We start from the raw sequence: 12,349 nt of genomic DNA on the forward strand, positions 1-12,349 counted from the left end.
TGTCTGATAGTTTGGACTCCCATGAATTGCTCAGGAGGCCAACAAGATTTTTGAGAAATTTATATCAAAGGAAATATTGCCAGCTTTGACTGAAGGATAGACAGGATGAAATGAAGGAAGGCTCTCAGACTTCTGGGATACCATGGGCAGGAAACAGGCTGATATCTATCCAGCTGCAAACATGTGTCATCCTTCAAGGAAAGTGAAGACTGACCTTGAAGGCAATTCAGAGGCCAGCAGCTGTTCCCGACACCACAGGCCCACAGGACACAAGCCCCCTGAATGTTGGGCAGCCTCCTCCTCAGTTTCAGAAGGTGGGGCCACCTTCTTAGTTTCCGAGAATGGGGCCACCTCCTTGGTTTCAGAGGGCAGAGCCCTCACTGCTCACGGCTAAGGGGGGTGGGACCACCACCCTAGTGAGCCTAGAGGATAGAGCATTGAGCCAAAGAGGATTATTATCAAGCCTCAAATTCTAATGGAATTTGTCCTAGTAGGTTTCAGACTTGATTGGGACCCTTTTCTTCCTTAAAATTTAGCCCTTTTGGAGTGGGAATATCTATCCTATGTCTGTCCCATCATTGTTGTGGTCTGATTTTATAGGTTCACAGATAGAGAGGAACTTTGCTCCATGATGAATCTTCCCTTAAGTTTTACACATAACTGATTTGGATGGTTTAAATGATTTTGGACTTAGAATTGATGACAGAATAAAGACTTTTGGAGACATTGAAATGGGTGAGTATATTTTGCATGTGAGGACATGAATTTTGAAGAGTCAGAGGGTGGAATGTTATGGGTTGAAATGTATCCCCCAAATTCCTATGTTGAAGTCCTAAATCCCATTACCTTAGAATGTGACCTTATTTGGAGATAGGATCCAAGAGAGGTAGATGTCCATGCAGTGACACACACAAATACAAACAAATACAAACAAACAAAAAAACCTCTTGTTTCACGGTAACTTGATCACCTTTACAGAGGTAATCAAGTTAAAATGAGGTCATTAAGGTGGACTGTAATCCAGTAGTACTGGTGTTCCTATAAAAAGGGAAAATCTGGACACCAAGACATACATAAAGTGGAGATGATGTGAGGAGATATAGGGAGAAGATGGCTATCTACAAGCCAAGGAGAGTGGCCTAGAAGAGATCTTTCCTTCACAGCCCTCAGAAGGCACTGACCCTGCCGACATCTTGACTTTGGGCTTCTGGCCTTCAGAACTGTAAGCTAATAAATTTCTGTTGTTTAAACCACCCAGTCTGTGGTACTTTGTTATGGCAGCCCTAGCAAACTAATTAATATACCTCTCACAAAGTTTCAGTCTAAGTATTATAAAAAAAAATCTAATATGTGTTTCATAAGAAAAAGTTGAAGGAGCTGTAGTTATTTAGGAGGGAAAATAAATGTGTTAGAAGATACATCTTTGAAGGGTATTCAGTTGATTTATTCATTGTAATTCGAGGTGACAGAACTAAAATCAATAGGAGGACATTATTGAGAGTCAGACTTTGGTTCAATAGAAAGAAAAACTACTTGCCATTTATTATTAAAATGGGACAGAAATCGCCTGTGCCCCAGTTGGAATTCACGGAGAGTTGAAACAAGAGGTTTTTTTGTTTGTTTGTATTTGTTGGTGTGTATCACTGCATGGACATCTACCTCTCTTCAATATTAAAAAAAGCATAGGCTGAGTTAGGAGCAAGGAATAGGCACTGATAGGGTAGACTAAGGGGAAAAATCTTCCTGAAACTCTGTACAAAGAATGCGTCCATATTTCGTCTTGTAGGACAGTCAGGATAAGAATAATCCACTGTGAGACAAGGAGGACTCCAAGTACGGAGCAAAATAGAAGAGAACCTGGTTTTGACCTCCTTTAAAAGGAGATCAGGTGAATGAGGAGGCAAATTAGTTTTGAATATTGATTAGAATTAGGCTGTGATAGTTGTGCCATTAGACTTTAAGTACCATGAGGGCAGGCATACATCTAGCTTATTCATTGCACTTTTCATCAGACTAGCACAGTGCTTGACTCATAGTTGATATTTAACTAACACCAGTAAATGAATAGATAACTGTTGATTCATATTCCTGGGTTTTTAAACATTTGTTTAGCATGCACAAAACACTTTCTACACTACCAAATGTAAAATAGATAGCTAGTGGGAAACAGCTGCACAGCACAGGGAGATCAGCTCGGTGCTTTGTGACCACCTAGAGGGGTGGGATAGGGAGGGTGGGAGGGAGGGAGTTGCAAGAGGGAAGAGATGGGGATATATGTATATGTATAGCTGATTCACTTTGTTATACAGCAGAAACAAACACACAATTGTAAAGCAATTATAGTCCAATAAAGATGTTTAAAAAAAAGGTAAATTTTAATTAAAAGAAAAAGTAACAGTAAAAAAAAAACACTTTCTAGTTGTGCACAAGAGGTTTAGATAAAGAAGCTAACACATAATATATTCAGAGAAAACTCTAATTCGAAAAGGTACATGCACTCCAATATTCATAGTAGCACTCTTTACAATAGCCAAGGCACGGAAGCAACCTAAATGTCCAGCGACAAGTGAATAAAGAAAATGTGGTATACACACACACACACACACACACACACACACACACACACACAATGGAATACTACTCAGCCATAAAAAAGAATGAAATAATGCCATTTGCAGCAACATGGATAGACCTAGAGATTATCATACTAAGTGAAGTAAGTCAGACAGAAAAAGATAAATATCACATGATATCACTTATTTGTGGAATCTAAAAAATATGATAAAAATGAACTTGCTTACAAAACAGAAACTGACTCAGACATATAAAACAAACTTATGGTTACCAAAGGGGATTGGAGGGGGAGATAAATTAGGAGTTTGGGATTAAAATATACACACTACTATGTATAAAATAGATAAACATCAAGGGCCTACTGTATAGCACAGGGATATACTCAATATCTTGTAATAACCTATACTGAAATGAACAAACAAAAACAAACAAACAAAAAATAAATTATGGCCTTTACTCTCTAAGAGCATAAAATATTTTGTGTGGCACATATATACAAGAAAGGAATTGTAAGTCTGATGCTGAAACTTTCTCAGAAAGTGTACTATCATGCCAGTGATGACTTACTATATATGTATGGAAAAAAGGATTCTTCAAATGCAAAATCAATTAAAAAAGTTAATTAAAATAATTTAAAAACTGATTAAGGCAGATAAAATTAAAATTGCATGGAGCTTTTTAGAATTATGATTATGTTAGATTATGTTAGTAACAAGTGTGCAAATTTCAAGCAATAACCCAGGTTTACCAAGGAAAATAGGGAATCATATTCTTAGCACATAGTACCTACTCAGTAATTGTATCTTTGAAGAGTGTATGAATTAGTAGAAATAACAGAGAGAAGTAAAGAGAAGGAGCAAAAAGATTAGGTTTCTTTAAGAGGTATTCATGGTGCCACAGCTGGCAGTGGGGAAAGAAGATACAGATTGAGAGGCTAGGAGATGCAGATTGGGTGTCACCTAGAGTCCATTCCTAGGAGGGGTTCTTTCAATAGCCACAAAAAGCATGAAACCTTCTGCTGTGCCTTGATGGTAGTTACTGCCCCCCGCCCCGCCCCACTGCCTTGCCCCAGTGGTGGCATGGAGGACTAATCACTGCAAGAGTGAGCTTTGAAGATGGGCCAAGCTGCAAGCCCCAAAAAGCAAAGAAACATCAAAGTCAAGAATGTAAACACTGGGGGCTTTGGAAAGAGCCCTGATTAATTAAAAGGGTTACAGACTATAAAATCAATTTGAAAATTTCAGGTTTTGTAACTAATGTTACTGCTTGTCCCCCTGCTGATTTGTGGGTTCCACATCAACAGATTTAATCAACCACAGGTTGAAAATATTTGGAAAAAAATCAGAAAGTTACAAAAAGCAAAACTTGAATTTGCTGCATGCTACCAACGATTTACACTATTTACGCAGCATCTACATTGTATTTAAAACTATTTACATAGTATTTACATTGTACTAGGTATCATAAGTAATCTAGAGATGATTTAAAGTATACAGGAGGATGTACATACGTTATATGCAAATACTACAACATTTTATATAAGGGACTTGAGCATCTGCAGATTTTGTTATTGTGTGGGGTCCTGGAACCAATCCCCTGTGCATACTGAGGGATGACTGTGTTCTATTAAAGGTTCTGGTTCCAGGGAAGTTGGGAGTAATCACATTCCATTTTGTTTCAACCACTGAATACAGCTTTAAATCCCGGATGGAATGCGTGGATTGCTATTTGAGAACTCTGAAAAGTAAATACTAGTGGGCAGATTGGGGAAGAATACTCAATTGTTAAAAAAGAAACAACCTAACTAAAAAATGGGCAAGAATCTTGAACAGATACATTACCAAAAAGGATATTTTGATGGCAGATAAGCACACAAAAAAGATAATCACATTAACCATTAGGGAAATACAAACTAAAATCAGCATGAGATACCACTACACATCTATTAGAATGGCTAAAGTAAAAAATAATGGAAAGAGGTGCTGGTGAGTCTGTGGAGCAACTGGGAACTCTCATAGAGTGCTGATGGAAATGCAAAATGAGGCAACCATTCTGGAAAACAGATCGACATTTTGTTGTAAAGATGAATGTACACTTTCGTATGAGCCTGCAATCCTACTCCTGGGTATTTACAATAGGGGAAGGACAGCATATATTTATAGAAAGACCTGTACATGGACGTTTATAACAGGTCTATTTGTAATTGTCCCAAACTGGAAACAGCTCAGTGTTCTTCAATGGATGAACAAACTGTGGTACATCCATACAGCAGAATACTATTTGGCAATAAAAAGGAACAAGCTATTAATAAATGTAACAAAATTATAGTGATGGAGAGTAGATTAGGTCTTGCCATCTTTTAGGAGTGGAGGAGGAGAATATGGCTATAAAGGTACAGCACAAGAGAGATTCTTGGGGGTGACAGAACTGTTCTGTATCTTGATTGTAGTAGTGGTTACATGAAGCTATACATGTGTTACATTTCTTAGAACAGTGCACCAAAAATGTTAATCACATTGTATGATACATTTAAAAATAAAACAAAGGAAATAAAAGAGTAGCCAAGGGAACTTTACAAAAAAAAATATATATATATATATATATATTTTTTTTTTTGTTTGTTTGTTTTGTGGTAAGCAGGCCTCTCACTGTTGTGGCCTCTCCCGTTGCGGAGCACAGGCTCCGGACGCACAGGCTTAGCGGCCATGGCTCACGGGCCCAGCCGCTCCGCGGCATGTGGGATCTTCCCAGAACGGGGTACAAACCCGTGTCCCTTGCATCGGCAGGTGGACTGTCAACCACTGCGCCACCAGGGAAGTCCCAAAAATATATATTTTATTTAAAAGTGTTTGCTACAAAGCTCAGCATGCTTATATAAATATGTCTCCAGTCTTGAATTTTACATATGCTAATATTACAGTGTTAATGATATGAAATATTTATATGAAATTAAATTTGAGTTACTTCTTAACACTAATCGCTCTTGGTAGATAAAATTCTATTTTCTTAATTATGAGTCAAAAAGCCATCATTATTAATGTTACTGAATTTAAAAAATTTAATATGAATAGATTTAAAATTAACAAAATGTGTAATAAGTAAACAAATCTTGAAATTAAATGAGCCAATCTTGATCTAACCCACTATTTTGGAAATATTTTCCATATTGATATGTATTCTGTACCCTTTTTAGACTCATGCAATTAAAATATTAATTTAGGAAAATTTTGTTTAGCTTGCAAAAGTATACTTAAACACAAAATGGATCCCTGAAAATTATTCTCTTTTTAAGAGCAGTGGAATGAATTTGACTTAATTTTCATGTGTGCTGTACTCTTTCTATGATCTCTGTAGTGTCATAATTGATCTTACAGAGGTAATTATTTACATTTAAAATTTTAAACTAGATTAATACTATACCATTTTTTCTTACATATTTCATAGAAGACTGCTGACAGGGTGGAAAGTAACAAAAAGATGAAAGCTCATTTTAGAGAAAGAGGTTTTCCCAAATGTGCCTTTGTATTTAACATATATGTCCCTAATACCGTATTCAGTTGAAATCACCCTTTAAGGTAATTTGCTGACAGGCTAGTATTATCTTTGGGAACTGGAGTACCCTCTTTTGATGCAGATTTTAAAACACCAAGGGAGGAGTTTCTCTCCTTTCATATAGGTATCTGACTCATCCTTGCTAATATATCTTGATGGTAACAATGACCTGGGAAACAAAGAGAGGAGCTCCCTTAGTTTTTTTTTGTCTATGCAGGCTCCCTTCATAGAATGTGCCTTGTGAAAGAAACACCTAATTACTCTGCCAAAACTAGAAAGCATTGTGAAGAGAGGGCATAGCAAGTCTGTCCTGCCTGTATACCACCAAATGAACAGAGATTGCAATGCATAGGTATTCTGCTTTGGCATTGCAGTGAGGATATTAATAATAATGATAATAATGATGATAACGATAATAATAATTTTTTAAAGAACAAAGAAATGCTAGTTAAAATGGCAAAACATAGCCAAACAGCTATGATTTAGGAAGTTCATTTTGGAATTCTGTGTAAGATCAAGTATAAGAAGTTAGGATATTGACTGGACTAGCTTTCAAGACAGAAAGAAAAATCTGAGACTAACAGGAGAACATGATTTGGGGCAGTACCTTAATTTTCTATTCATGTTTTCCATCAATAAATGCTAATCAATCAAGATGCAATCTCAGGCTCTGGAGATACGAAGATAAGTAAAATATTGATAGCTTCGATCCTTAGAGAGCTCATAGGTTAGTTCAGGAGACAAATGAAAATATGTACTATGGTATACTATGAAACATTCTGAGGGATGAATCCAGTGCTTGTGGAGTACATTAGGCCATTGTGTGGGCTTCTGCTTTTACTCTGAGCGTAATGTGGAGCCACTGGAGGGTTTTTGCTTCTTGAATAGGATAATCTCTGAGAAATTTATGATACCATGCTCAAGCATTTAGAGTACAGGCTTCCCACTTCCTCCCTAGGATTCAGGTGACACTGAAGGTGGTTAAGGCTAAAACTGATCTTTCTGGAACATCAGTTTACTAATGATGAGTTATTAATTGTATCATATGGATAAAAGTGAAGCCTTCATATCGTATAAAAATAACACGCTAGATAACTTCAGACTCAAGGCATTTAGTATTTGTGAACATATACTTCTAGTGATATGACTAGACCACCCTAGGAGCCTGCATTCCCTCTTCTGTCTCATTAGGTATCTTCTGTTATAAAAAGGTTGGTGTAGGATCAACTTCTTAAATGCTATGCAATTTTGTGTCTTGATATTCTCATTTGAAAATGGGCAAAATAATGTGCATTCGGTCTACAAAATTTAGTGAGTATCCACTCTGTGCCAAACTCTGTTCCATGTTCTAGAAATGAAGAAGACTCAACCCAGCCCTAAAAGACCTCATGGTTTAATACTAGGGAATTCCAACAAGCATTTCAATAGCACTCGTCTGATATGTTTGTAATGAGAACCAAATCAAACAATTTATTAAAAATGCTTACAATAATATCTGGCATCCAGGAGGTATGCAATAAATGTAAATTCCTTCTTTATAATCTCTTAATTCTTAAGAGTGGTCGGCTAATTGTTCTTCTCCAAGATGGCTAGACAACTATTCATATTTTCGTTCAGTTGAATGTTGTCTTTTCTTCAGTCATGTTAGAATAATTCTCTAGTTCCATTTCTGCTAACTGAAATAGAGAAATTGGGATGAGTTGCCGTCTGTGGTGAGTAGGGTATTCTGTTGAAAGGGGCAACAGTTGTTTCTTGCTGTTCTGTATTTACTTACTACCTTGTCTGACTGAAGGAAGAGCTTGTGTATTTTCTACTCAATTGAGTAGAGCCTAATGGCGGTACTCAGATGGTGTGTTGTTTTAAAAAAAGAGAACTGAATAATGATATAAATAAAGATACAATCCACAGTAATTTAACTGTTAATATTGACAGTCTTAAATCTGTTCCTCTTTAAAAAGAAACTTCTGAATGAACTCTCTTTTCAAATCTCTAGCTTTATATTTACAGTGAATGTGAGCCATGTTATATTGCATTCAATACTGTTATGTATAATATTATTGCACAGAATCAGTAGTTTTGTGCCTTTAAAATACTTTAGTTTTATAAGAACAGTTAGTTAAAAATTAGTCACTCAGTTCAGAGGAAATATATTCCAAGTTAACTTTTAAAGTCTGAAAGATATTGAATATAAAAAGAGTACAATTATTTTCACTTAAAATAAATTGATTACAAAGCTGTTACCTTTAAAAAACATTTTAACTATTATAATACTTGCACTGTAAGTTTATCATTTTGTTGGTTGAAATTAATTTGCTTTCCATTTCAATTTAATGAAAAATCAACGTTTTGATTTGTCCATAATATTTATACATAATACATTATTGACTGTTATTGATCATACAACTCTATTCAGATACTTGAATGATACTTTATGATGATAATTCTTGATTCTTGTTGCTTTGACAGGATGTGGATACCAGGAATTTCATTGTTTAAAATTGAGACCTAGATGTAATTGGAATTCTCAAGTAATTCCCAAGGTCAATTATCTGCACATTAATAAATTGACTCAGTTACTCATTTCTCCCTTTGAGGAGAAACAGCTAAGCATTGTGTGTGGACAGGAGGGTTTTCACTACGGTTCTTTAGCTCCTTCCGAGGCACTCAGAAGGGCACGATAACTCTATTTGCTTTCTCCTTGGCTTTTTCTCCTATTCTCTGGCTCTCTCTCTCAAAACAGTATATTCTTTGCTAAACTATGGCAGGGTGTTATTTGCTTTTACTGTGCTTTTGTTTTACATTTTCTTAGATACCATCTCCTGTTTTTTACCGTCTATATTCATCTTTGATTTCAGTATTTAACACAGTATCAAGTTTTTCTATAGTACTTTGACTTTAGAAACAAATTTTTGTGCATATATCTGTAAACGTGCATTTCCTTTTCTTAGAGGTAACTAATTCAGACTTTGAAACAGTCTGGTTATCTTTTAAGTTTTGTATTTCAATTAGCTGTCTTTGGTATTCCTAAATGTTATTTAGAGTAGGTAGAATTAACCGACTTTACATATTTTTGAGAATTCTAATTCTTAGGATGATTCTCAAAATTTCTTTAACTGGGACGTTGGCTGTCATAGTAGGCAAAGAGAGAATAATGGGAAGTGTCACATAATGTCACATAAGTTCACAGTAAGAATTAGAAAGTAATTATAATAGTACCGCTATGCTGCTTTAGGTAAGTTTATGTCAACATTTCCTTATCTGAATCCCAGTTCACATACTAAATCTGGGTTGTGAAATTTGCCATAATTTTGAGAGCCATAATTTTAAAAAATCCCTAAAATGCTTATTGTGTTTTGGCAGCCTTAAAAAGTGAATAAGACTTCAAATTGCTATTTCATTTTTATACAGATAAGTCACTCTGAATATTGACAGGTTCACATATTCTCACATTCCAGTTTTATATCCCATTATTGTTGGAAGAAAGTCCTAGCTTTGTTTTCATAATGCAGTAAATAATAGATAGCTTTAACTATATTTTCTCTCATGACATTGCTAACAATTTATTCTCAAATAGAGCAGTTAAAATATCTTCAAATATATAAAGTGCGTGTGCTAGGGCTTTGCTGGACAAAATGACTATGTTGACCTCTCTTATCGTATAATGTAAGAACATTGAACTGGGAATCAGAAAGCCTTTGTTTTAGCTTTTGCTCTAATGTCAACTACAAATAGGACTTTGGACAAGTCACTGAAGTTCTCTAGGTCTGTTTCCTTGTCTTTAAAATCAGGAGCCAAACAAGGTGATTACTGGGATTCACTCAAACTTTAAAATTCCATGACTTTGCCTTTGTTCGTAATATATTTTAGGGTACTATTGCAATACTTATATCCTTCCAAGGCAGTACCTGTAAGCTCGGAGTTTAAATCCTTCCTATGAAGTTTAAACCATTTCCCCCAATGGCTAGAGTGGGGTTTATTTTTTCCTATACACAGGTCATTGTCTACTCTTATTCAGCCCTTTAGATATTCAGCCAGAGTATATGACATATATAAATGATTTTATAAAGGTGGAAGTTCTCACGCCTTACAGGAAAAAATGAATTTCTTGCTTTTCCACTGAAGTCTTACTGTGAATCATTCCTGAACTGTCACTCACATTGACTAGCCCCAGTTCTGTTTTGCCAAATTTGTGTGGGATCAGGCTGGCCCTAGTAGTAGACATTGCAGGTACAGAATTTCACAGCATCTGTACACTTCGAGCACTAAAATATTCTTTTTACTTCTTTGAAAGTGTAGAAGCTGCATGCCAGTATATTTCTAAATGATATTTCAGGTTACAATGATCTGCTTTGGAACTTGAGACATTTTTTTGGACTCCCCTGCCCATATGTCTCACTGGCATGCCCTTGTGAACCAAGTACATACGCGCTAGCAAGTAAAGATACCCACACACAGACACTGTTGTGTACGTCTACCTGCACATGCATGTGTGCACACACACATGCATGATGCTTGACTTTGGACCCTGCAGGTGTGACGGGGAGCATTCATCTCTCGTGGTTGTTACCTCCATTTCCATTCTAGGGAACTCTGACTTTCAGAAGTGACTTTACATCTAAAAGAGAGTGGCTACTGTGGGCACCTCAGGGACAATGAAGTTAAGCAGAAGAATGAGGGCAATTTTTATTGGATTAAAGATTAGTCTTTAAATTCCTTAGGGGAATGAACCAAATCTAATGTTTTCCTGTTAGCTGACACTTTCTATATGGATGTGGTTTTGGATCTTTTCGAGGGGAGAGGGAAAAAAAAAAAACTTCAGCAAATCAGCTGTTTCATTCAGAAATGGAATTTGGGGCGCTGTTTTAGCTAGGCTTTTTGACAATCCCTGATTTAATGTTTTCACTGATGATGAGCGTGGCTTCACAAATGTGAAAATCTGGGCAATGGAGGGTGTTGTTGAGGGGGAAACAGAGTGCAGTTGTTTAAATAGTCCTGGGCCAATAAGCATTTGGTAGGTGGAGTTACTGTTGTGTGCATTACAGAGAAAGATAATTCTGAATGAAGACTTTAAACATCTCACGTGCTGGATGGGCTCTGGTTCTGCGCTTTGTGCAAACAAAAATAGGTGACTGGGTTTTGCTTACTATCCGTTAGTGGATGCAGCATGTTTGAAAAGATTTTTTAAAAAAAATACATGCAAAGGATTTATCAGAAGCCCTCATGAATATTTCATGAGTTGATATATTCAGCTGAATGAATTCAGCGAGTGTCAGTGTGTAGCTTGCAGACAGACCTCATCCACAAGGAGGCTACTGACATAGGAAGCACTTTGGCGCATTTTCAGAGGCAAAGCCAGGCTGATAAAGCTCCTTGTGACAGCCTGACTTGCCATTCTTCGATTATGCAGTTCTTGCTCTAAGCAGCTCCTACACTGGAGCCACAGCTTCCTAAATTAAACTGGGAACAGTTTGCAGACTTACCAGCCTCCTAACCTGCAGCTGTGTCTCTGCTATGTTTGAGGTTTTTGTTTTGGATGGTGAAAGCCAGCACTCCATATAAGACATGACAGCAAAAGATTCTTCAAAAGAACTTACTGCTTCTGAATCTGAGGTTTGCATAAAGACTTTCAAGGAGCAAATGCACTTAGAACTTGAGCTTCCGAGACTACCGGGAAACAGACCTACATCTCCTAAAATTTCTCCACGCAGTTCGCCAAGGAACTCACCATGCTTTTTCAGAAAGTTGCTGGTGAATAAAAGCATTCGGCAGCGTCGTCGCTTCACTGTGGCTCATACGTGGTAAGATGGGACTTGGAGGTGTCTGGAGTGCTTTTCATTAGCAACGGTGATTTAGAAATGTAGCAAATAGGACATTTGAATTTTGTTCATATTACAGAACACATGTGTGAGATGAATGGCGAGCAGGTCAGCTGAAGAATACATAGTGCTCTGTACGTTAATATCACTGTGCCACTAGCTGTTTCCAGATAAAATGAGCCTCTCACTGTAGAGAGTCTTTAAAATTACTGCTTTTAAAAAAAACACCTAGCTAATTCTAGGGCAACCGAGTATTGAAGGAGTTATAAAAATTCAGTTTTTTGTTTAATCTCTGTTGAGGTGATTGCTGACTTTTTTGTGTGTATCTTGCGGTTGTTGTTGATGATGTTTTTTAATAGTGTATTTTTGGTACAAGGATAAGTGATTCAATCTTAGTTTGGATTCAT

General features: G+C 36.6%; 1 protein-coding gene across 1 annotated transcript in view; it reads left to right on the forward strand.

The window, feature by feature from the left end:
• Nucleotides 1-12,349, forward strand: part of PDE4B (phosphodiesterase 4B) — a 494,025-nt gene that overhangs the window by 77,779 nt on the left and 403,897 nt on the right. The gene's annotated exons all lie outside the window — the stretch shown is intronic.

This window comes from Lipotes vexillifer, unplaced genomic scaffold (assembly GCF_000442215.2).
Source record: "Lipotes vexillifer unplaced genomic scaffold, Lipotes_vexillifer_v1.1 scaffold134, whole genome shotgun sequence".
Classification (NCBI taxonomy): domain Eukaryota; kingdom Metazoa; phylum Chordata; class Mammalia; order Artiodactyla; family Lipotidae; genus Lipotes; species Lipotes vexillifer.